Source organism: Doryrhamphus excisus, linkage group LG11 (genome assembly GCF_037039965.1).
Source record: "Doryrhamphus excisus strain RoL-2023G ecotype Guam linkage group LG11, RoL_Dexc_Guam_v1.1, whole genome shotgun sequence".
Classification (NCBI taxonomy): domain Eukaryota; kingdom Metazoa; phylum Chordata; class Actinopteri; order Syngnathiformes; family Syngnathidae; genus Doryrhamphus; species Doryrhamphus excisus.
In genome coordinates, this window is record NC_136367.1 from 20,216,926 (window position 1) to 20,241,286 (window position 24,361).

Consider the following 24,361-nt stretch of genomic DNA (forward strand, 5'->3'; position numbering starts at 1 on the left):
CAAATTTGTCCCAACCAGCTTATTGCCATGAAAGACCTGATACCGCATCAGAAGAGCATTTATATCTGTTAAATCCTTACCACAACAATCACATTTATTTTGACTCGGGATGTCCCAATGAATATTTTTGGGCTTCCGATCAGATTAGATTTTCTTAATAGAGTTAGTTAAACAGCGGCTCAACCCTGGACATCCATAATTTGTACACCTAAGCATCAAATTCTGTGATTTTCATACATCAAGTACCCTCACACTCATTTTTAAAGAACTTTGCGCTAAAGGGAGCGTTCAACCGAATCATTTATCTAGTTAAATCTATTTTCCAGCGAGCTGTTGATTTAATTTTAATCTTTATTGCTTTGCTCATCCAATCCCTATTAATTACGGTACCAAATCGCTATCACTTGCAGGAACAATTCCCACTACAACCCCATTCAGCTCAGGAACGTCAGCCAAATAACCCTGATAATGTAACAGCTTCCAAAGCGGTGTAATAAAAACACCGTAATCCACATGAAGAGATGATTTATTACCACAGGCTTCGATGCCAGTATCTGCTCAAGCTCCATCTTAATATGGTCAGTTTGTTCTCAAGATGGCTGAACTGTGAGGCCAGGCGGGGAGTCTGATGGAGGGAAGTAAGATGAAAATAAACACAGGAGGAAAAGAAAACAAGCCTCGGCAATTCCCCATTCTGAAGCCGAAGAAAGATGTGAGCACACGAGAAATGGCGCCTGACAGACACGGATGCAAACTCAGTCCAAACTCAGATAGCGCACCAAAATAATCATCTTAAAATTTTTGGATACGGTTTTGATATTTTGTAGAACCTGATGGAAACTTTTATTTTGTTACCGTATATACACATAAATGCGTAAAATCTCGCAATGTTAAAGAATCCTTTAAAATTCCAGACGTAATCAGTTCTTCCATATCCAATTTCTGACAATTCCTGAGAATTTCTTCCAAATGTCATCCAAGGCAAGCAAAAAAACAAACGCCGGCAAAAAGACCGTATGTGCTGAGCTTGCACTTTGGTGGTCCAGTCATCAACGACCATCACCTCAAGTCGCAGCATGATAATGCACGACCCCATGTTGAAAGGATCTGCATACACTTCCATCTCTGTTCCCAGTCACACGGGTTTTCCTTGGAATGCCATTGAACTGCACGTTTTGGAGAGGTCAACTCGAGGCACATCCATGTAATTCCAGTGCTGCCTAATCAGGATTTTGTTGCGAGTGGTTCTAAGTCCAGGTCTGTCCAGTTTTCCGTCACTGTTGCTGTTTTTACAAGAGCGGTTGTTCATGTTCTTCTTCCCTTCCATGTCTCTCTTGGTTTGATTTGGATCATATCTCGCAAATCCACCTCTGGCTACAGTCGCATAAGTCTTCCTGACAGCAGGATTTGGGCTAAAGCTGCCATCAGAACAGGATATGTTCTTCTAATGCATTGTGCAGGCCTTCTTCTGGTCTGAGGGGGAGCACCAATAAAGAGAGGACATGAAAGAAATGTCGGTGTAGAGACTGTGTATCTGAGATGATGACGCTTTGATCCTATTAGATTATCTCAGGAGAATGTGGCCGGATCTTCTCCCTCATTGTCTCTTCTTGCCGTGTTCCTCCTGTGGTCTGTCTCTCATTCTCTGGCATAACAACAGCACACAGCTGCACCCACAGCTGTGAGTCAGTCCACAGCAGACACGCTCTTTATCAGCCTGATTGGTCACATCTGCCGCTATTCTACCTTGGGGGTGGGGGGGCACACAAGGTATTGGTTGAAAAAGAGGTGGGTTGAGCTCCTGGGGGCCGGGATATTAGGGTTTTAGCCAAGAGCAGCAAAGCTCTGTTTGTCTTTGCCGGATGGGCCCCTTTCAGCGCACAAGACGTGGATATGTTTACATTGTTTCACACTTTTGTCTTGGATTTAATGCACGGAATTGGCATGGAATTAGGGTTAACTTGCTTTAAAGCCGTGTTTTCACCAAGTAGTACAGCTCACTTTGATTTGTCATCATGTTGTTTGGAATCGAGTACTGAACAACCGTATGTTTCCCCCGTAGGACAGAGATGGATGTATCAGCTGTTTAAATAACGTGACATCATTACAACAACTTAACATAGGTTATGTCCTCGGGAATATGGACGTATATCTCATTCACACGCCAAAATAGCCACTCGGTCAGAGTGGAGTAAAAAGTGAGCTTTTTGGCTTGTGTCATAAGAAATGCATATTTATAACCATTATTTAACAACACAAAACGACATTATTGACTTACAGTGTTGGTTTAGTTTCGTACAGCGGTTGTCACCCATGCATAGGCGATTGAAAAAACATTCGGGATGTTTTTTGGCTTACTTTAAATTTTCATTGCACAGCTAATATATCACTATATTGATGAACATAGGCATTAAAAAGCATGATTTTTCAGGCATCCGATTGTCCAAAGTGTGTTTTTATGTGGACAGACATATTTTTTTAAGATTTAACTCTGATGGATTAAGATGTTCCTACCACCGCAGTGGAGAACCATCCATGCTCATGTGGACTTATATTGTAGCCACAGTTGTAGCTCATTAGCGAATGACAAAATAACAATGCTTCCTGCCATATTCTTCATGAAAAACAACAAATATTTAATTTTAAAAACTGTCAAAATATCCACATTAATCCCGATTTGATTAATGTGAATGATTAATTTTTTTAAATTTATTTTTTTAATTAATTTATTTATTTTTAGAATGATTAATTTTTAAGAAAATAATTGTTAGTTATAGCAAATGTTTTTTCAAAGGACATTTTGTTACGTTGAGTCCTGTATATTGGTGCTGAACAGTGTCACATTGGATATTGGACATCACATTGGATATTGTGACACCCATAACTATGGTTACTACGTCAAAACATGCATACCGCGTGAACAAAATAGAAATATATTGGCTGGGGCAAACACTAATTTGTGTGCGTTTTACTACTGAGCATCTTAAAATGTCAGTCTAGCTCTATTCTATGGTGTAATTCAAGAGAGAAAGATGAGATGACTAGAAAGTCCATATGTTGTACCAATTTGTGATCTCCTTGAAATATGTTGACAGAAGAATCTGACATGGACATCTGCCGCCCTGTTGTACTCTTAAAAGCATCCTCATAACTCACGCTGCTTGAGTTACTGAGTCTTTTTTTTTTACAATGTCTTCATTTGATGGAGACATTTTTGAAAAAAGAACCAAAAAACAAACTAAAAGCTTAGCTCGGCACTACAAATAGAACATTGTGTGTTTGGTCGGTGTTGGATGTGCATCATTTATATGGCCGTCTTTGGAAGGCGTTCTGGTCTAATGCTTGGAGATTCCCTCGCAGTGGGCAGTGCTGCTTGTGTGAAAAGGTTTTGTAGCCTTTATATTCTGTCTTAACTAGCACACGTGCTGAGTTCCTTTTGGCTCTTCAGCAGTTTTGGATGGACGGTCCAAATCCAGAACTCTGAACTGATATGACCTTTTTTGGCGCAAGGATCTGTGCCCAATTCTGACTGGCAGCAGCAACACTGACAAAGCACACAGCCCGCCATCAGAAAATCATTGTTCTTTTCCACTCCTCTTCACTGGGAAACATGGACACAAGCCCCCGCCCCCCCCAGAGAAGCTGTTTCCTGCCATGACTCCGTGCTGAAATCAGATCTTGACGATGCCGAGGCCTTGTTTTTCTTGGCAAGGGCCGCACACAGACACTCAAATGGAGCAGGGGCTCCTGACCATTTCCACCCACCATCGCTACCTCCGTTCCCCCCACAGCACTCGCCCCACCTCTGCTTGTCTTCATGAATACACAACACAACAAAAGAAGCCATATCTCTTCGCCGCCGTTCTCAAAGCATAGAATAAATGCAGAAAGAGAAGATGCTGGACTTGCATCTGTATCTTGTATCTGTATCCGTTTTCTGCCAGTAATTTGAGCCAGCCTTTTTAATGATCTTTAAATATCTCCAGATGTAATTTGAAATAGTTCCATACAAGCCTTTTAAGATAAGGTTTTTATCTGTAAAAGACTGACGCATCATGTGTTTATGACACTAAGAGTCCTCAAAGGCCCGTCTTTGTTAAACAGAGCCGCATTCCATTGAGTTCACGCTCTGGATTTTATTTTTTCCTTTCTTCGCTCGGAGGTTTACTATCGTCTCGGCTTGGCCCGAGTGGGGCCAACTTAGCAGAATGTGAGGCAGAATCGGCGTATTGTTTTCCAGTGCGGCTCCGTGGCTTGTGGGAACAGGGTTATAAAGACAACTTGAATGGCAGAAGCGTGCACTCTGGTCAGTGTGCTTATTGTCAGGTGGTGTTTACATGCCTTCGGCCCTCGCAGCACCACCGCGGCCCGAGGCAGTTTAACTGCAGAGCCTTGAGTTAGTGCCGTGTGCTGAAAAGGTGCTCTGTGTCAGCGTCCGGCGGTGTGGAGGAGCGCTGAGAATGTGTGCTTTGCCACGGTTCGGCATACAAGGCTTGCGTTTCTGCTTGTGATTGTGCGGCTTTGTACCGTATGTGCATGTGAGTGTGTTCAAATCCATGTTGAGGGCACTCCAAACTTGGCTCATCGGCGGCACTAAACAGTCCCATATTTCAGGAAGAAAATAACTAGGACCTGCTGTTTCTTTGCACTTATCACAAGTAAAAATAAATCATTCCGGTACTTGAATGCAGCACTCTTCCCCCGCAAGAACATTAGCTCCTTTTACACTGCCTGTTAAAGCTGGGAATTTTGCACCTTTATTCTGTGCCGGTGTTTAGTGCGGTATGATAGCATATTCGATATGTCTGTCGTGGGACGTTTAACACCGGAGACTCACGTGTCCTGGCTTGTGGTTCTTGGAGACAGTTGACACTCCCTCTGTCTCCCACACTGGCCCACACACATACCGCCTTAACTGAATTTGTGCTTCACTTAATAGTACAACAATCATACTTGCATTATTGTTACTTTGGTGATTATTATCTGGATCAGGCATGGGCCGGTACCAGACACTGACGGTATGATAATAACAGTTTTCATGGCACTCCCATGATAATATAGGACTCCTCACTCGCTCGGTTACACTTTATTCAACAAAATAGTCATTAATTGATGGTCCGTAGTATTAACAACCAGTGGTTAGAGTGGAAGAGTGGAGGCACAGTGAGGGGGAACTACCGCTGTAGCTACGAAGCCGGATATCAAACGTCCATCCTCACCACTGTTCACCACGGACATGTATGCACGGTAATGTTGCGTTTTCTTCCAGTGGGTGACAAGCAGCATTGTGTGTGATCCATAGTTAGGAATGTGATACGGCAATCGGATTGTCCCGATCTTGAGGCGGAAGCTGATATTATGTGATCTTCAATAATACAATAATACTCGTTTAAAATAACCAGACCAGACAAACAACACACAGTCCACTAGTCTAAACGACTAACTGAGTCAAAAACTGTGTAACTCAAATCAATCAATTTTTTGCAATTGTGCAGAAAAAGTGGCTCAAATTTTTTGCTGCCTTAAATTGCCAAAAAATTGCAGTCAACCAATTTTCATGGTCAATTATTTCAACCATTCCTCATCCTCCATCAGAGCACAAATAAAACCAGATGCATGGCCATTGGGAGTTACTGTGTCAAAGAAGGACCCCAAGCTCGGTTCTGCTTCTCGATGGGGGTGCATGACGGGAGGGAAGAGGGCAAAAATATGACAGCTCATCCCCACCCAGTGAAAAGAGCGACCACGCCATACGGCTTTTCAGATACTACTTGTGTCAAGTAGCCGACATACCCCGACGGCCGTCTCCTCCCCACCTTCCAATCACACAGCCCAAACTGCCCACCTCTCAGCTTATTTCACAGGAATACATCTCCTCCTTTCTGTCGGCGCTCACCAATTTGATGTCAGTCTCAACGGATGTTGATCTTTGCACATCACAATCTCTAGTTGTTGTGTTTCCTGATTTCCCAGGACTGCTAATTAGTTGTATATGTGTGGGCCAAAGTGAGCTGGTGGGCGGGTAAGGTCAGGATGTGACGCTTGGGATGCAGCAGTGTTTTCATCCCCTCAACCACTCCCCCACCCCTCGTGTGTGTTTCTGCAGCCGAGGCCAAATTAAAAGCCTTTGCAAGTTGCATTCACGTCGAGTTGAAAGCTTCCCTCTGCGGCCGTGGAGAAACAGCTGCACAGACTCCATTCTGTCTGTTCCAAGTTGTTGATGTCGCGCCTCAGACAGAAGAGCCGGTGTCTTGTCGGAGTTTTACAACCCTCCTCAACCTGACACACACACTCTTTCACACAATCTTCGGAGAGAACAGAGAAGACAGCCCGGCCAAAAAAACAACCATATGTTTACTTGGGAGGCGGTGTCCCTGTTTCCTCATCCCCTTATCACGCCGCCATAGTAAGGCGCAATTACAGAAAAGTGGCGCATTGTGGCCCATGAGCTAGCAGGAGATGGAAGTGAATAATAGCTTGTAAACAGACATTTGCCAGCTTGTATTCCGAGATGGCAAAAGCTTTAAACGCAAAGAACTGCTGCAGCCATTTTGTTGTTGCCATATCTGATGTTGTATTTTAGCTTTTCATCCATTAGTCAAACGTGTGATTTGTTTGGCTTAGTTTTTATGCTGAATGTTACTCATTTAATCGGGATTGTGAACACCACTGGGCATCTCCACTGGCAATTTATGTAGAACCGCAGAGGGAATGTCTTCTTTTTTTTTTTTTTTTTTAAATATATATTTTATTACAATCTTCAATTACAAAACAGTATAAGCAGAATTACAGGAACATAAAAGTGCAATTCTACAGAACAATATCAACATAAATAAAACAATAAATAAAGAAAGGAATGTGCGAGGGATAGTGCTTGAAAATAAGAACAACAAAATAAAAAATAATAGAAAACATGTCACTTGAGCTTGTTCTTCATATGAATTGTTTTTAGAGCGTTCTCCAATGTATGAAAGGTTCATTTTTTTTTCTGTTTTTGAATATCAGCGTCAGTGATTCATATAATATCTTCAGTTCAGAAGAAAACCGGTGAATATTTGGCTTGCATAACATGAAACATGGAATTTTCCCGATAAACAAAGACATTTCACAGCATTCTGCAGATCTTTACAAAGGTTGCATTGTAGAAAAAAGACTATTTCCATTTTGATTTCAATGAGTGTATTAAAAAACTATGGAATGTAATGGTAATGGTAATGGTAATGGTTTTATTTCATTTGAACATGCATCAGATTACAATTGAATGCATCCCATAATCAGTTCCCAGTTCCACATGTCCAAAAGGAGTAGGAAGAAGCAAAGCTTATTAAATCCTACCCCTCCATCTGGTACTTTTACAATCAGTAACTGTTACATTTGTTCACTTCCTGCTTTCCATAATACCGTTTAAGTTTTTTTTGTTGTTTTTTTTTATACTGCGCCTCGTACTCGTACGTATGAATGTCTTGATGACAACATGTTCTTTCCAGTATTTATCGCTAACAATTGTGTCCAGTCTAGCGACAGGAATGCACCGTGTGTGAAAGTTGCCACGAAAACTCAGCAACTGAATGATTCAGGTCCGAAATGTCTGTTCCAGTCTAAATTTAAACCTGTGGACGGACAAGTCTAGCCAGTGGCCAGGCTCTTTCTAGCTTCTGCTTATCTGAGTATTAGAAAACGAGAGAGACGGCCCCGGGCTTTTAAAGCCTCCCCCTCAGTCTCCCACATCACTATTTCACCTCCTTCGTCTGTTTTCTGCCTTGCTTCTTTTTGAAATGATACACAATCTCACAGAATGTGCTGGAGCAGCGTTCAAAGTCAGAAAAGGTGATATTTCATAGTTGTGTACTAGTATGATTCACAGTTTAAGATGTCATCATTTGAAATGTATTTCCCAATCAACATGTCCGACCCCTTTTCCCTGCACGTGGCTCCTCACACAACAGTGACTCAATTAGCACAACAGCTGTTTCTATTTGTTGCGGCGGGCACCTGGGAGGATGTTTGGAATCCAAGTACGATGAGAGTCACCTTGCTGAACCGCGTAGGAGATAATCCAAAATAACAGACATGACTAGATGCACAAAATATGTTCCAATGAGTGAATTAATTCAATCTGGTATTCAAGTGGATAAACTTGTGATTCAGCCGAGGGTGACCTGCAGCCAATATAAACTTGTTTGTGGTTATGATAATAGTGTCTGTTGTTCTGGAAAATATTGACTCAACCTCCCCTCGCCATCGTGGAGCCTTCCACAATCTCTCCGCTAAATGATTTGACTGCACAAATCATGTCAGAAATGAAGGACTTAAGGCGGTCTCTGTGGAAATGTAAGCACATAATGTTTGAACAAATGGGACCACTAAACGCATGTCTCCTTTTTATCACCGCGCTGACAATTAGTGTGCAATCAATTGGCAATGGAAAGAGAGATTGATGCGTCCACGTGCCTCGTCGTCTCTCCTTAATTGCGGCAAATTTGAGCCCTGCATGCTTTGTGCCTTCGTGAAGACGGCTGAATAGAATCCACAAGCCAGACAGCTGAGAGACACACGAGATGTGTTTCCGTTGTGGCCCCATTGGCCTCCTTTGCCCCCTTCCCTGTATTATTCCTTCCTTCCATAACTCTGTCTTCCAAGCTCATTCTCCGCTCTCTCTTCTTCCTTTTCTCTCTGTAATCAGGACTCTTTGAAGCCGGCCGTCAGGACGGATTAGAGAGGTACCCGCAGGGTTTTTGCCCCGGGGGGAGCCGGTGGACGAGTAATTAGACAGGGAATTAGGAAGAGGCAAAAGCCCCCGCCTTTCTCCTTCTTGTATGCTTTGGAACGTTGTGTAGCTTCTGTTCCATTCTTTGATTTCATTGACTAGAAAGGAAAAGTTTTCAATGCACTTATGAACACTAAGTACTACATTTTAGACGGTGTTAATTTGTTCTTACAGTATGATTTTTTTCATCAAAATAATGCAAAGTATTATTATTAATAGTGCTGGCATACTATAACAAAGGACAGTGAAGAACATTGTCGATAAAAATATGGGACTCCGTTTATCCTGCCACCGTGGTTACAAATGATTTCATCCGCGTCAACATTTGGAGTAATTGGCATTGTTGGTCTGGGAACGCCAGATGGACAGATTGGTGCGGCATCTGCAGTGATGCCGACTCCGCATCAGTCCATTATGGTAAAGAGGGAACCGAGCCAAAAGGCAAAGCTCTCAATTTACCGCTTGATCTACTTCCCTACCCTCACCTTTGCCCATGAGCTTTGGGTAATGACCGAAAGGACAAGATTGTGGGTACGAGCGGATGAAATGAGTTTTCTCCGTAGGGTGTCTGCTCTCCTTTTAGAGATAAGGTGAGAAGCACTGTCATCTGGGAGAAACTCGGAGTACAACCGCTGCTCCTCCGCATTTAGATGAGCCAGTTGAGGTGGCTTGGCATCTGGTCTGGATGCCTTTCGGATGCCTCCCTTGGGAGGTGTTCAGGGCATATCCGACTGGTAGGAAGCCTTGTGAGAAGATCCAGGACACGTTGGAGAGGCTATGTCTCGGGATCTGAGCTGGAAGGAACTAGATGTGTCCGAATGGAGGGAAGTCCAGGCTGTTGCCCCTGCGACCCGACCTCGGATAAGTGGTAGAAGATGAGTGGATGGATGGAAACTTAAATCCGTTAAACACATGGAAAGATATAAATCAACAAGAATCTGATGTATGTAGTTGTATATGCATCTCTGCACGACTTGTACTAGTTTATAAAAGGCGACAAGGTTTTATTGCAATAGTACTAACAGTACCAAGTGCATCACACATAGCTCCGTAGTCCAACTTTTCTTCATATTTTATTCATGCATGTTGATTTAGTATAATATCGCCGTGGTTACCCTCATCAGCCAAGACCAGGGACTGCGTTTTCAAACAAAAACCATCTTAAGGAGCAGCCTCATAACCAAATATGGTCCTGAGCTTGTTCTTTGTCTCTCTGAGGGAGGTGACAAGTGACATGAATTCCCTTTTCCTGAGAAATGTTCTTAACATTCCTTGTATCTGTCTTTTTGTCTCATTGTTCCACAGGTAAGAGAGACATCCAGTTTTCTGTGATCTGCAATCCGAGTTAAGTAGGAGTTCTTTCAACATGTCCTTCCTCTTCCCCAACGTCCTTTCTTGGAGGTGTGTGTGTGTGTGTGTGTGTGTGTGTGTATCCCCAGGGTACCTGTTGTTGTGACAGGCGCTTCACTCCAGCAGCATTGCAAGATATGTAGCTTGAATTGTTATGTGGGAGCTCCCACTCCTTTGCTTGTTTCATGCTAATAATTCTGCTTGTCAATCAAGCGTGGACACTGATTAGAGGCACAAGCCAATGCGGTCCCTCCTTCTATTGTGCGGATACCACAAAAAGAACCATTTACCAGAGGCAATTGGACGTCAGGAGGGGAGTACTGGCTGTGCTAATGGAGACTTAACTTGTATTGACTTACCTTTATTCATAATCCTTAATCTTCTGTTTAAAAGTAACTTGTAGCCAGGAGCGTGTGGTTATTACAAGTTAATATGGCAGAGGTAAAACAGATGACATTGTTTGGAATGGATACTGAGGTGAGAAATGATTAGGACATTTTACGGTCATCTAAAAGGAATGGAAACCCCTTCTGTTTTTTTTGTTTTTATTTTTACCCAAGATGTACAGCGGAACGTACAAAGTTGAGCCTAACTGTACTGCTGGCCGACCAATTACATTTTAAACAGGATGTTGCAAATATTAACTATACTTCCTAAACTGATTGATGGTTTCACGCTCATGCACAACCGGGACTTGTTAAAATTATACTCGTCTGACTTTACACAACTGCTTAAGGGTTAAGAAGCGGGTTAAATGAGTAGAATTGATTTGTGATGCTTTTACATCAACTGGCGGAGTACGGTCTCACTCCTCACTCCTTTTGAAAAGCTTCATTGCATCATTATACTACTTAGTAGTAGTAGTAGTAGTAGTAGTAGTAGTAACAGTTGTATCAGTTGTAATGTATTGAATATTTGATTTGGGGCAGATGTCCAGAGAAAACATGGAAGCACAGTATGAGGTAGATTTTGTTTATTTTTTTTTTGAAAGACCATTGAATTCAGCTTTATTTGAGAAACAGGGACTTGGACTGTAAAAGATAAGGCAGTGTTCTCAAACATGACAAATGAATATTTTATTGCTGTTACAGTTTTGAAGGTATGTTTACATATCTCTCTGAAAATGAATGAATGAATTTATTTATTTCTGGAGAAACGTGATAACCGAGGGAGTGATAATTGAACCACGATATTGCGATGGATTTTGTTGCCAATCGCTGGTGGCCCCGGAACGGATCTACTGGGTGCAAATGAAGATATGACCGTAATGTCGCCAGTTGCACAAAGTAGTAACAGTGACAACAATAGAATTTGTTCTTAATTCCATCTTGCACTGCATTCACGCTGCTGAAAACAAAAGCTTTCTGTTTCAGCCATAGGTGCCTCTTGATTGTTATTATTTTCAGTTTGACGACATTTAAAGCCCAGAAGCATTTCTTTGTGAGTCAATACTACCTTGTTTGACATCGTCTTGTCCATCTACGGCGCTGTTTCCCTTGAGAAGAAACAGCTGTGCCACGAAAACATCACCCAGGGTGTATTTAGGGCCTTTGTTTAAATAGAACATTTGAACTCGCCACTTCATTCGGCCTGCCAGCCAAACTGTCAGGGTTGTTGAACGGAGCATGTTGTACGGTCCCTCATTCAACCTCATTTCCTTTCCAGAGCCTTCATCCACTTGGGCCAGACCGCACTTCCTTAACTGTCGATAGTTCTGCTGGTCCGGCTCATATTGCGCCTTGCACACAACCATGCAGTTGGGACCTCGGAATGGGCTCGCATTGCTTCACTGCTAAATACCCTCAATTACATTCAGGGTTACAGCTTAGCACCGTTTGAGGTATCCCTCAGTATTTGACATGGTGACATGATCTGAAGTTGCCATTATTTAAGGAAAGGTGGAAAGAAAAATACAAATTCTGAGCGAAACGAAGGTGTCTGCAGAAAATGGCAGCACACAGAACTGTACAGTGTCACGTTTCTCTTCATTGTATAACAGAAAAGCTGCAATGATGTCACACTATTTATGTAGCTGACGCAGCTCTCACAGTCCCGAAGACACACCGCAACGGGATTCGAGTAAACCTAATTGTGGTTTACCGTTCCGAATCCTAACGAACAAAAACCGAATTGTACAATTTGGTGGTTTTGTGTCCGTGGCCCCCACACCCACCAGTGTGAAGCGATGACAAGTCGAAACTGTGTGGCAGAATCTTGACAAATCAGCCTCAAATGCCACCTTACCACTCAAACCTCAGGCACAGTAAGCCTCGCCGCCGTGGAGTTTGAAATGCATCCGCCAGGAGAGAATGAGCCAGACTCTAACGCGTTTTTAACCCATCAAACTACGATGGGCACCTTCCAATTAAAGCCAATTTAGTCAGTAGGAGTGATTTGTGTTCGCTGGGCAATAATTGACTTCAGATTGTTTGGATGTACAGTTTTAGCACTCAGGGTTTTTAAGAGCAGAGATATAATTGTATGTGTGTGCAGTGGTGCTTTTTTTTTTTTCCATGAGCTGCTTGTTAGTACAATCTGAGACGTGTCCATCAGGCACATCCCTCGACGCAGTGCTGATTCACCCCTCTCAGTTTACTTCAGGAGCTCCATTCTCAGACTTTCAGTTTTCCATTTTTTAGACCTATTTTATAAGCGAGAGGATGTTTGCGTTGCTTTACTTTGCGATTAAAATTGGGATCAACCCCACAGTTTGTTACAAACCACACATGAGGGAATTCATTATTTGCAACTGATATTCTAAAGCTGAAAAAAATATCGTTTTTTGTTATTCATCTGATTCACAAGGAATGTACTGGAAACATGTAAATCCAGACACATTTTATGAAAAAGTATTCATTTTATAGACACATAATATAGATGATTTAAGGATTATCTTTCTATAGTGTCCCAACGCTAAAGGAACCAACGTTCATTCTTCACAGATGTTTCGTTTGACCGCTCATTCCACAGAATGATAAAAGGGCAAACTGACCAGTTTGTCAGGTGTAGTTTATCGAGACAATGTACAAAAACTGAGGCATATTCCTGGCATTTTTGGCAAAAAAACGCCTGGAACGCTTAGTTGTTGGCAATTGTCCATACATACATACGTAGACAAACAACCATTCACACTCCAACCAGTTCCTAGAACCAAACATGCACATTTCTGGAATGTGGAAAGGTAGCCAGGGTGACCGGAGAAAACCCATGCACATTTTAGGGGGGGGCATGCAAACTCCACACGGAGAGGCCCAATCGGAGGTACGAACTCAGATCTTCCACATCTCCTGACGACTAAGTGGCCAACATAAACCACTTTTGGCGAACTAAAAGGCATTGTGTTTAATATTTATACATTTATGTTAATCATGCTAATAACGTTGTGGACGAGACATGCTTGACTGGGTTGTACCAAGCTAATAAAAATCACCTGCTGTTCAATGTACTTATAGATACTTAGGGACTGATTTTGGCCTGGAGAAATGAGCAGGAGCTTCATTTCAGCAGCAGTTCCAGGTTCGAAAGCAAGGATCTTATGGTGCAAAAGGGGCTTACTTCAATCATATGCATACCATTACTGAAAAACGCTGCAGTTTAATTTCATAAGGGAAAGTGACTGAAAGAAGTTGTAGCTCAAGAGGTCTCCCAATCCTCTTTATCAGTGTTGACCTTTGAGATCTGCGTGTGGATATGGACTCTGTGGGCGGAGCTCCTTTTGGGAGGTAATGCCTTTTGTTTCCTTGTCCTGAAACGACTTCAAAGGGAGTGGCGCCCATCCTTTTTGTAGCCAGAGCTTCCCACTAATCTGCGAGGGCACACCTGACACCTCAGCTCTCTTCACCCCCCCCCCCACCCTCACTTTGTCTGCCACAAGGGTCAAAAGCTGCATCGTCTGCGTTTAAAGAAGCCTTAATCCTTTAAAGTTGGATTGTGTGCAGTGTGAAGTACTTCCTTGCCGCTACCTCAACCCAGACTATGTTTACAAGCGTGCTAATTTGCTAATCAGAGCCAGGGTTAGGGAGCAGATCACAGCTGGAGTCAAAGTAGTCGTTTGGTAATGGAAATTGCTCTTTCTCAGCTCGGCTCGAGGGCACGTAGTCAGCAGTCATGAATTATGGAACTCGAACTGTACTTGATAAAGTAATCCATACTGCGCCTTGGCATTTAGAGGCAGCTTACACAACACAGTTGCTAACGAAAAGCAGATAAGAATTGTGCTGTTTTTGCCAACAATGGCGTGTTGGAGATGGAAACGCAAACTTTTGAAAAGTTTTTCAAATGGAGGAGGCGTGCATGAACATTTGGGATGAGCGATTAAATTCATTTAGCGGTGTGTATATTTAGAAGGCGTGAGCGCCTCCAGATTCCATTACAATTATTATTCCGGGGCTGCGATTCGATTATAAATCAGTGTACTTTTTCAGAACATATGTTTCTGTCTCACTGAATAAGCACTCATCACTTGCAGTTTTTTTTAGAAAGACTGTATTTGTAATAAGAAACAAGAGTTTAAATCAATTCCTTCATATTTTATGGAAATGCACGACTAGTGGAAAAATAACAACCCAGCCAGGACAAGCAGTTCTGTGTTTTTTTCTGCAAAGTAAACATCGCCTACTACAGGTCTGACATGCATATTACAGTGTGGTTAAAATGTTCCTGTTTTTACTTGCCCCTGACGCTGAAGTCGTATATTGTGTATTCTGCAGAGTTAAATAGTAACTTTTTCACTTGGGCTGTGTTCGAAACCGCATACTTACCTACTTCTCATACTAACTTTTTGAGTATGCAGTGTGTCTACACTGGCAGTATGCGATTTTTGAGTATGCTGCATACTGCATTCGCCCGAAATGTTGAGTATGTATCGTTAGCTTACTGCTCATACCCAAATTACCCAGGATGCAACGCGACGTGAAGTCACCGGGACGAGATCAGTCCAAGTGGCGGTGTCAAGCAGGCGATATTGCGAGTTGGTTCGCTTCTTGTTTTCAAAGTAAAAGCAGTGATTTATCACTATGGTTTTTTTTGCATGGGGTGTTTTATTTTGTGAAAATAACCGGAAGTGCGCTGCTCTTTAGCTAGCTTAAATTTTGCCGAATTTGTCTGAACTGAATTGTAAATGGTTGGTATTTAGATAAATAAATTGCACACTCAGAATCTAAACAGCCACTTTCTCGCCTGATTAAAAAAAAATTCTAAATAAGGTGATGTGTTTAAAGAGTTTAGAGCCAAAGTGAAGTCGATTTCGGCTCGTGTAGGAGCGCAATGCATTGTGGGTTATCATGTAATACACTGTAGTGTAATGCTTTGCACACTGTCTGATGGATTGAGTATGCAGTATGGAGTGTGGATAGTATGAACACGGAAGTATGTAGTAGTCAGTATGCCGTGATTTCACGCTTTCGATTGCAATAAAGAAGCTTCTGACTGAAGCACTAAAGTCGTTAACAACACAGCGCTTTTAGACTCGCAAACTTTCTTGAAGGCATTATCCGTTCACACTTGCTTTATTTCCCAGTCTAGCAGTCCATCATACCAGGGCTTACATATGCCTTTAGTATCCTCTCCAGAGCAACAGGAAGTGTTTTGATACAGTACTGCATTGGTGTGAACTTATCCGCTTGCCTTGGGCCTTTTCCCAAAGTAATTCTTTTTCTGGGAATCCGTGAAAGATAAAGATCGATGTGAGGGTTGGAACGGTGCAATCCCATCTCTCATCCCATTTTTTTTTCCTCCCCTCATCTCCTTGTTCCCTCCCGTAAGTCTCCAGTTGTCCTCCGATGCCCAGCAGTAATTATAGCAGCTCCTCAGCTCCGCCACCAGAACGAGCTGTTTACATTGGGCCCCTTGCCTCTGGCTGCTGTGACCAGGCTGTCATCCCGCCATTGAGCCTCGTTGAGGAGCAGCCACACAGTCACCGAAATGAAACTCTGCCTGACCCAATGCCCCCGAGGCCCAGCTCACCCACCCAGCTGTGTTTTGTGCTCCGCCCAAAACCTCACCGAGATTTGTCAGTCTCACAGTCTTCTTTTTTTTTTCTTCCACTTCTTTGTAGCGGAAGCTCACTCCAGTTTGGATTTCCCAGGCAGCCGCCGAGGGAAAACCATTCAAAAGTTTCAGTGTAAAGAAACAGAAAGTAAGAGCCAACAGCACCACCGCATGCTGGCTCCTTTGTGATTTCAGCCCACAAAGGGCTCAAGCAGAAAGAAAGAGACTGCTCTTCTGGGCCGTTCTTGCAAACAGAGGAGTTATGTTTGTTTACACGCAGGCAGCCGGCGAGTTCTGTTTGGAGTTGGACTTTTAGGGTCTGCACAGGATCCTTCTCGTTGAACTGATGATATGTTATGTAGGGTTGTACTTTGGGGTCCTCGGTGTTCTTTGGCCCTTGAACCAGGTGTTTCCTGTCTGCCTGTAGAAAAAGCACAAGTGCGTTCATACGGTGCTTTGACCCTTGCGGCATTGCTGAGCTCTTTTAACATTCTAGTATTTTTGGAACCCCAGTTTTGCTTAATTTGTCCACAAAAACTAAAATCTAAGTAAACTGAGGCAATTTTTCAGATAGGAAATTCAATAAATCTGTTGCAGACATCCAAATATATTAACAAAATATACAATTTATTACTTCTAATTATAGTGGTACATGCACAATGTTTTGCAGGATGAAATATCCCAGCATATGAGAATGTACTGGTTTTAGTTGCAGCTAATTCCATTAAGTATTTATATGCTGCTTCGACAGTATACAGGGTACAGGTAGCTGGAGATGCCGTCAGCATTCAAATCCTGCATGCTGCCTGCAGGCTGGGCTGCTCCTTCTTGGAGGCTAATTTCTGATCCCCCCCCCCCTTTTTGAAATGCAAGACTGGAGGGGTGGGGGCAACCCCTGGTGGCCACAGTACGGACCTACAACTCCACAGCCAAAGCTCAATTTTCAAAGCGGGATGTCAAAAATAATCACCGCTGGCATTTGTAGCTTTCATTTTACAGGTGAACTCCTTTTCTCTTCACCTGTCAGCTTTTACTCTTATGTCTGACATGGAAACATTTACCATAAAGATCTGATTTGTGGCCTCCCTGAAGGTTTATGTGAGATATCTGACAAAAAGTGTCTTGTTGCTGCAAAAATCACACATACACGCTGACACGCGCTGACACACAAACAGTATAGGTGAAGGCTTTGTAGCCGTGTGATGAGGTGATGGAATACATGAAAACGTCTCGTCTCCTGCCTCGTCACATGGGTCTGTCTCATTTAGTAAGCGGCAATAATGACCTGACACTTGCTTGGCAGGTCGTTCCTCTATTGTCATGCATAGGACCCCACACACCCCAGCCCCCAGTTAATTTAGCGTTTAGTGTTTACTTACAGGTACGACTGGCAGTCCGGTCCGACGTCAAGATTCTGCATCGACTGATAAGCCTGAGACTGGCTTGGTGGAGACAGGCATCCGAGGTTAACATCAAGTCTGGGAATCTTTTGCATACGCTTTAGGGTAAATGCTGTGTTAGGGAAGCTGTAAGGGGAACATTGCAGCGACAGTTAAAATGGTTCCTTCCAAATACGTCGTGGTAGAAACACCCAGCAGTCGGCACGTTAACCGATATCATTATTTTGCGCAACCGTTTTATTTAGTTCCATCTTCACACTGTAATGACACTGAATATAATTTAAGCCAATGGTCTCAAACTTGCGGCCCACGGGCCACATTCGGCCCACAGGATGCTAGTTTGAGGTCCTCGTCTTGATGTGAAAGTTTAATGTTAGTGCGGCCCGCACTGATAATTTAATGACAATTTAAAGCTGTGTGCACATCGGACACAATTGACGCGATTTTGCCCCGCCCATACGCGAGCAAGCCCGCCTTTTTTGCTTCTTCTCTTCTCATCCATGACTGAGATCAAAGAAGCAAAAACATTGAAGACAGTTTCTTTATTTTTTTTTCTTTCTGTTTTTAATAAATGCGTTTTCTCACCAGACCCTAGCTCCAGCGCCCCCCAGGTAAATTGAGTTTAAGACCCCTGGTTTAAGCAATAATTCTGGATGTAACGAGACAGGACAGAAACGTAGATGCAGTGGAACCTTGTTTTTGTAGAATTCAGTGTGATTTTTGCTTTTGTTCACTGTCTCGGTTAACAAGGTTTGCCTAAATAAAGCATAGAACTCAAGCTAGCCATGACAGCCTTATTTTAGGACGTTGACCTTCCCCGGTTCAGCCAGTTCAGTTCACTCAGTAGAACCTTTCTGTAGCCGTGAATGATTATGTCCGGTAACTGTAAGCCATTTTCAGGTTGTCCTGCAGAGCATAACTTTTATGTACTTGTTGGTAACATACTGCAGACATGTTTCCATGTAGCACATATTTGCTCTACCGTTGTTCCGTTGGTTCTGTGCTACGTCTACGTCAGCGAGCTGGAGAGCGAGTGAGGAAGTGGAAGGGATGCAATGTGACGATCTGCTGTTTCATTTACCCGTGATAGCGTTGCCTCATTGAGCAGGTGGGGCAGGCCTTCCCTTGGTGTCTGGAAATTTGTCAGCTTCTCATGTGACCCAGTTCTTTCTCCGTCTTAGTCGTTCTGAAGCGACCCAAACACTCCGCACTAATGCTTTTTCACTCTCCTATCATTGCACGTTTTATTGCTCAGAGCAGATGGAACGAGAGACATTGTGACGCTTGTTAAAGCGGGGAAAGTGAGCATCTGAACGTACTGATTACAGAGGTTTAAATAGGGGCAGCGCCACTTGTGTTCTCCTACATGTTTTGTGTGTTTTCCCCACGGGCATGGATGCTCTTAAACTGAGTCATGCTCGACTGGAGCCTAAACTACAACTCCCTCAGCTCCGTTCCCCGTGTTCCTGTTTCCTATCCTTCCACTGCAGACTTAACCAGCTGGGCTCCTGGAACATTCAAACACGGTACGGTGATAAAAAAAAAAAAAAAAAACAAGCCAGAAGAAGCAGAAATGGGTGGGTGGTGTCAAGCCCACATTGAGATTGATGCGCTCTTGTTGAATCTAGCATGTAAACACCATCGTGGTCCCGACTCCCCTGCAGGACGGTGGGATTGGAACCTGATTGAAACCACTCCCCCAATGTCATGTCTGCTTTTCTTATTTACCATCTCTTTATTGCATTCTTTGAATTGTCTCATTAGCCTCCCTTTAGCATACTATTTGTAACATTTGTATGCTCAGCATCAGTGTTTACTTTATTTACACTTTTTAACATCACCAGCAGGTGGCAATGTGACCCCACTGAAGCTCACACACCGCTCTTTAGTCCTACACATGGTCTTTTTATTTCATCACACATGCTTGCTGCAAAAACATGTTTTACAGCAGATTTGTAACATTTTTATTAATATCCAAGAATGTGTGTTTGTTTATTGAGCATCATTTGAACTCATCTTTCGTCCATCAAATATATGACTGAATTAAAATGCCCAAATTAAGTTAGGGCTGCAGCTTGTGATTATTTTCTTAGTTGATTAATCTGAAGCTTGTTTTTTGATTAATCAAGTAATCGGTCTAATATCGTATTTCGCACAAAACACAAAGATTCACACATAAGACAGTGAAATCCAAAGATAGTTCCGGTTTTTAACTGAATATCAAAATAGTTGTAGATTAATTGGATTGTTGATTAATCGCTGATTCATTGATTGCAGCTAAAAAAAAAAACAGTTTTAACTAGAGTTGGGCAATATGGACCTTAGCATGTATCACAATATTTATATTAGTACCATAATATCATTAAATTCAGCGGAGTCTTGTATAAAAAGCTGCAAACCTTAACCCGTATAATTGTTTTAAAACATTACATTTGAAGTTAGCTTATCTACGGCACTGTGTCGAGAGCGTCCGAGCCCGTCAGTTGCATTAAATCCACTGTCAGGAAAGACTCTTCAACTCATATGTGATGTTTTTACCCACTGTACGTGTTCCTCTGGAGACAGGACGACTTCAAAGTTTGGTGTGGCTGGGTATGTAGTGGACCTCATAGATGGTTGGGTTGATCAGCTTCTCCATGTCTGATGATATTACGGCGGTATCTCCTAATTTAGCAACAATTTCTTCATCTATAGTCTCCGCTTCTCCTCCGCGTTCAGTCATGCTCGTTTTCTCTCTTTTGGTTGTTTTATTGGGTTTTTCTCTGGCACTTCGGGACCATTCTGTGGAAGACGGGAGGCGCCAATGTGTCAGGGTGCGCCGCGGGGTGCAGTCGCAGTATAATCATGTCATCAACTCTGTTTTTTTTACTGTTTGAAAAGATTATTAATACCGGTATAAGTAGTTTTCTTATCATCGGAAGAATTATCGCGCAAACCTAAATTTGACCAGATTTAATTCTTACCAGATTGCTGTTTTGTGAATAGTGATGTAACGGCAACATGTGGACCTTGTCCTGTCATCTGCCTGTAGTTTGGAGTTATTTCGCCGGGGTTTGAAGTGAGGAATTTGCTTTGTTTGCTTCCCCTTTCGGTTGCAGATTGCGAGCTAAACTCCATGCCAGAGATTGTTCGTGTTTGTTTGTATGCCGTCAGAGGTGAAGTCAACAATCCAAATCCCAGTGCTGTCATGTTATTGGCAACGGGACGCAGTTTGTTGCAGATTTGTGATGTAATTGGGCGTTAATCTCTGCTCTATTGCTCGCTGATCAGACCCAAGCGACTGTCAAGCTCCGCATGGAAAACCTCGCTCTCAATAACGCATTCACCCACAGATTAGTAGCGCTGCCTCCGGTCCCCAATTCCAGTCATAAGCTTGTTACTGGAGTGAGTTCAGTGAAAGGGAAATAATCGTATAAAGAGCAGTATTAAAACACAACTCGATGGAGTAACAACATTCCCGGCCTGGCTCAGGTTGCGTAACAGGACTATTGTGAAGCTGAGCTGCTGAGCAGCCAATGAGCTCCTGTAACTTTTGGAGAAAGACCCCAAAAAGAAAGAATCCGTTTGTATTTGAGGTGTTTAATAAAGTGCCAGAACAGAATTTTAGCTGATTGGTGATTATATTACAGTGATGTATTTTATGTTCCACAACTTGAACTCCCACCTCACAAACATATTTGTTTATTATTTTATTAACACCAGCATATTTTCTGCATGGACTTTAATAAACAGGAGTGAAAAACTGAGCAATAACCCTAAAAGGGAGCCTGCACTTTTAGGATGCATGTTGCCATAGTGATGGTGGGGAATGGCTTGTGTTTCCTTGACGACTGGGGTCCTGTCCAGTACACGTTTTTGCATTGGGGGTTGTATTTTTAGTCGTACTACGTGTTTTGAAAATATTCTTGCTGAGCTCTGTTATTGAATTGCATCAGAAGTTCACGTGGGGTGAAGAAGACGAGAACGGCATAAAAAAAAAAAGATCTGTGGTGGTACGAGATGACATCATCGTCTAATGTGTAGAGTCGGCCATGACCTGTGCGACTCTGATAATGCCGCCGTTCGATGCCGTTTACTGGACGCAGTTGTCACGACAAGCCATCCAGATACTCCTATTACAATGTGATTCCATAAAGCGGTCACATAAATCAACTGTTTATTATTTGTCAAGTTTTATACCGACATTAAATGAGCCTTTTCATGCCTTTTAGTTAACATTGACGACCTTTCAGGTTTGTTGTTATTTGGGGGGCCTCAGTCTGCCTGATTTACTGTCTGGAGCCATTCTGTCCGGCTGGCAGGCAGTCAGACTGGAACATTCATGAATTCCTTTTCACCTCTGCGCACAGAAGGGGGAAAAAACTATCTTTATTTTTTGGATGAGTGACTGCAGCTGGCAACTTGAACGATGGGGTGTGAAGAGAGTGGTAGATTAGATAGTCGTTCTTGGACCCAGGAAGGTGTACTTGGAAGGAATAGCTCAAAGCTTCAGAGGGAACCAGATGACAATAACAGATGGGAATGCTGGTTTTCTGTTTGGTCCTACTGTACTTTTACTATGGACTATTTAAGTATTATACTACATGATATTTTTTCGAGTACAGTACTTTAGTAGTGGTGCCCATCTAAATACAATAAGTGCATTTCTCTGCAGTTTGGAGTTCAGTTGCTGAAGCCTGATGAATGCTCCTGTGTCAAGGCCAAGGCACTCCTCCCAAATAATACGACTTTGCTCTCTGGCTGTGATTGGTCAGCATTGATTAACAACAATGGCGCAGCTACTCATTAATGAATCATTTTTCTTTTCGACTTTGGTAGTGGTAATGGTTTTATTTTATTTAAACATGCATCAGATTACAATTGAGTGCATCCCATAATCAGTTCCCAGTTCCACATGTCTAAAAGGAGTAGGAAGAAGCAAAGCTTATTAAATTCTACCCCTTCATCTGGTACTTTTACTATGAGTAACTGTTACATTTGTTCACTTCCTGCTTTCCATAATACAGTTTAAGGTTTTTTTTTGTTTTTTTTTTTTTTAAATAATGTACCTCGTACCGAAGTACTCGGTGATATGAGCATCCAATGCCATAATGGGTACCATAGTAAGTGTCAATATAGTGATATATATAGCACATCATGACTGGTTCAAGACTCTTCATCCTTGTATTTAGCAAACATCAACTGCTTGTATTGTTTCTTGAATTGGCTCATCGTTGTGCATTGTTTGATTTCCTTACTCAATCCATTCCATAGTTTGATTCCACATACTGAAATGCTATGGCTAGCATAACGTAGTCCTAGCATAGCATAGAAGTGTTTCAAATTTGGTTCTTCCCTGAGATATTTATCCTCTCTTGTTGAGAAGTACTGGATGACATTTTTAGGTAATTTCGGTCTTTAATGTTTTGATCAGCTGATGAACAGCCTACCTCACGTGCTGCCGATCTCCATTCTACATTCAGCTGTCGGGTCTCACCAGCCAGCTGTTGTGCCCGTCATATTATGCTGTTGGTGGGGGGGGGCTGCCCCATGATCAAGGACCTCTCACCTCATTGGCTTTTTTTAGTGACGTCCCACCAGCATTCCTGGCAGCCTCTCTGTGTGGTAGATTGATTGACAGGTACAAAGCAACGACACCGTTGTCCTGAGGTTCCAAGCTCACCCCTGTCGCTCAGCTGTCCCAGAACAATGCCGCATCATTGCACCCAGCGGACCGGACCCGTTACGGAATTGCAGCACCAGTTGGGTGGGTGCGCTGTCTGAGTAATTGAAAACGTGGGATTAAGGAGAGGAGGAATGTGCACTTGGTGGGATGTATCCGGTGAAAGATGATATTGGCATGTGGTCCTGTCATTATGAGGATTTGGCCAATCAAGAGAGAGCAGAGACATTATTTTAGGCGTGCCAACCTTAAAATGAAGTCGACACCGGAAGTCTTTGACTGGATGGGCATCTGTTGTTGGTATTTGTTGGGCTTCATGGGTACCCTTTCATGCTTTTTGTTCTGGAACCAACTCTGGTTTTGAATCTCTGTGTTCATACACATATTGGTCCATCTGGCATTGGTCCTGTTTCAAATATGAACTAAGATTTGGATCCTATATCCATTGAGACCTACTATGTTCTCTGGTGATCTTGTGATTTCCAATTGATTTAATTATTTCCTGCGTGAGCTAGTGATTCTCACGTAGTCTCCAAAATCCAGCGTGTGGTTTCCATCAGACGAGTTGAACAGATGTGTTACTGTTACTATTTATGAAGGGATATTCCTTTAATTGGTGTAGAGGTACTCTCGGTTCTGTTGTTTTTACTCGTCTTTATCAGTCCCATCCGTCCCCGTTCTGCCATGCTTAAGTAAGGCTGTCAGACCAAGATTAGTACGTGTAGGTACAGATATGTACTCAAGAGAGGTGGCTAAGGGGAGTAATTGTTTCTTTGGTTGTGTGTCAGGCCTCATGAATGTGTGCTCTGTGCTCATTACTTCCCTTGATTATCTTAATCCTCTGTCTGAACCCGGGCCTGTCACATGCATCCAGGGATGTGAGAGGTCAAAGATCAAACCATCCCCCTGCGCAACCCTAAAATCGGAGTCCCCTCATTATTAAACTACAGCCTCTACATCTTGCCTTTCCCGATCCCAACCTTACCCGCCTATTCATATATCCTCCCTTCGGTGTGTTCCTCTTGTTTTTTTGCTGCCTGTTTCTGTTCTTCTTGTCATCTTGAAAGGCTGGTAATAGACCAGTACCATTTTATCATAACCACCGCATTGTGCATAATCAAAGCACCATTTTAAGTGTGAGTGAAGTTTGCAGTGCTCCAAAATAACAGGCTTGGTTTTCTTAAAAGCATGCTA

General features: G+C 42.7%; 1 protein-coding gene across 2 annotated transcripts in view; it reads left to right on the forward strand.

Annotated features, from left to right (window-relative positions):
• The window catches only part of pdzrn3b (PDZ domain containing RING finger 3b), a 77,368-nt gene that overhangs the window by 29,216 nt on the left and 23,791 nt on the right, over positions 1-24,361 (forward strand). The window lies entirely within an intron of this gene.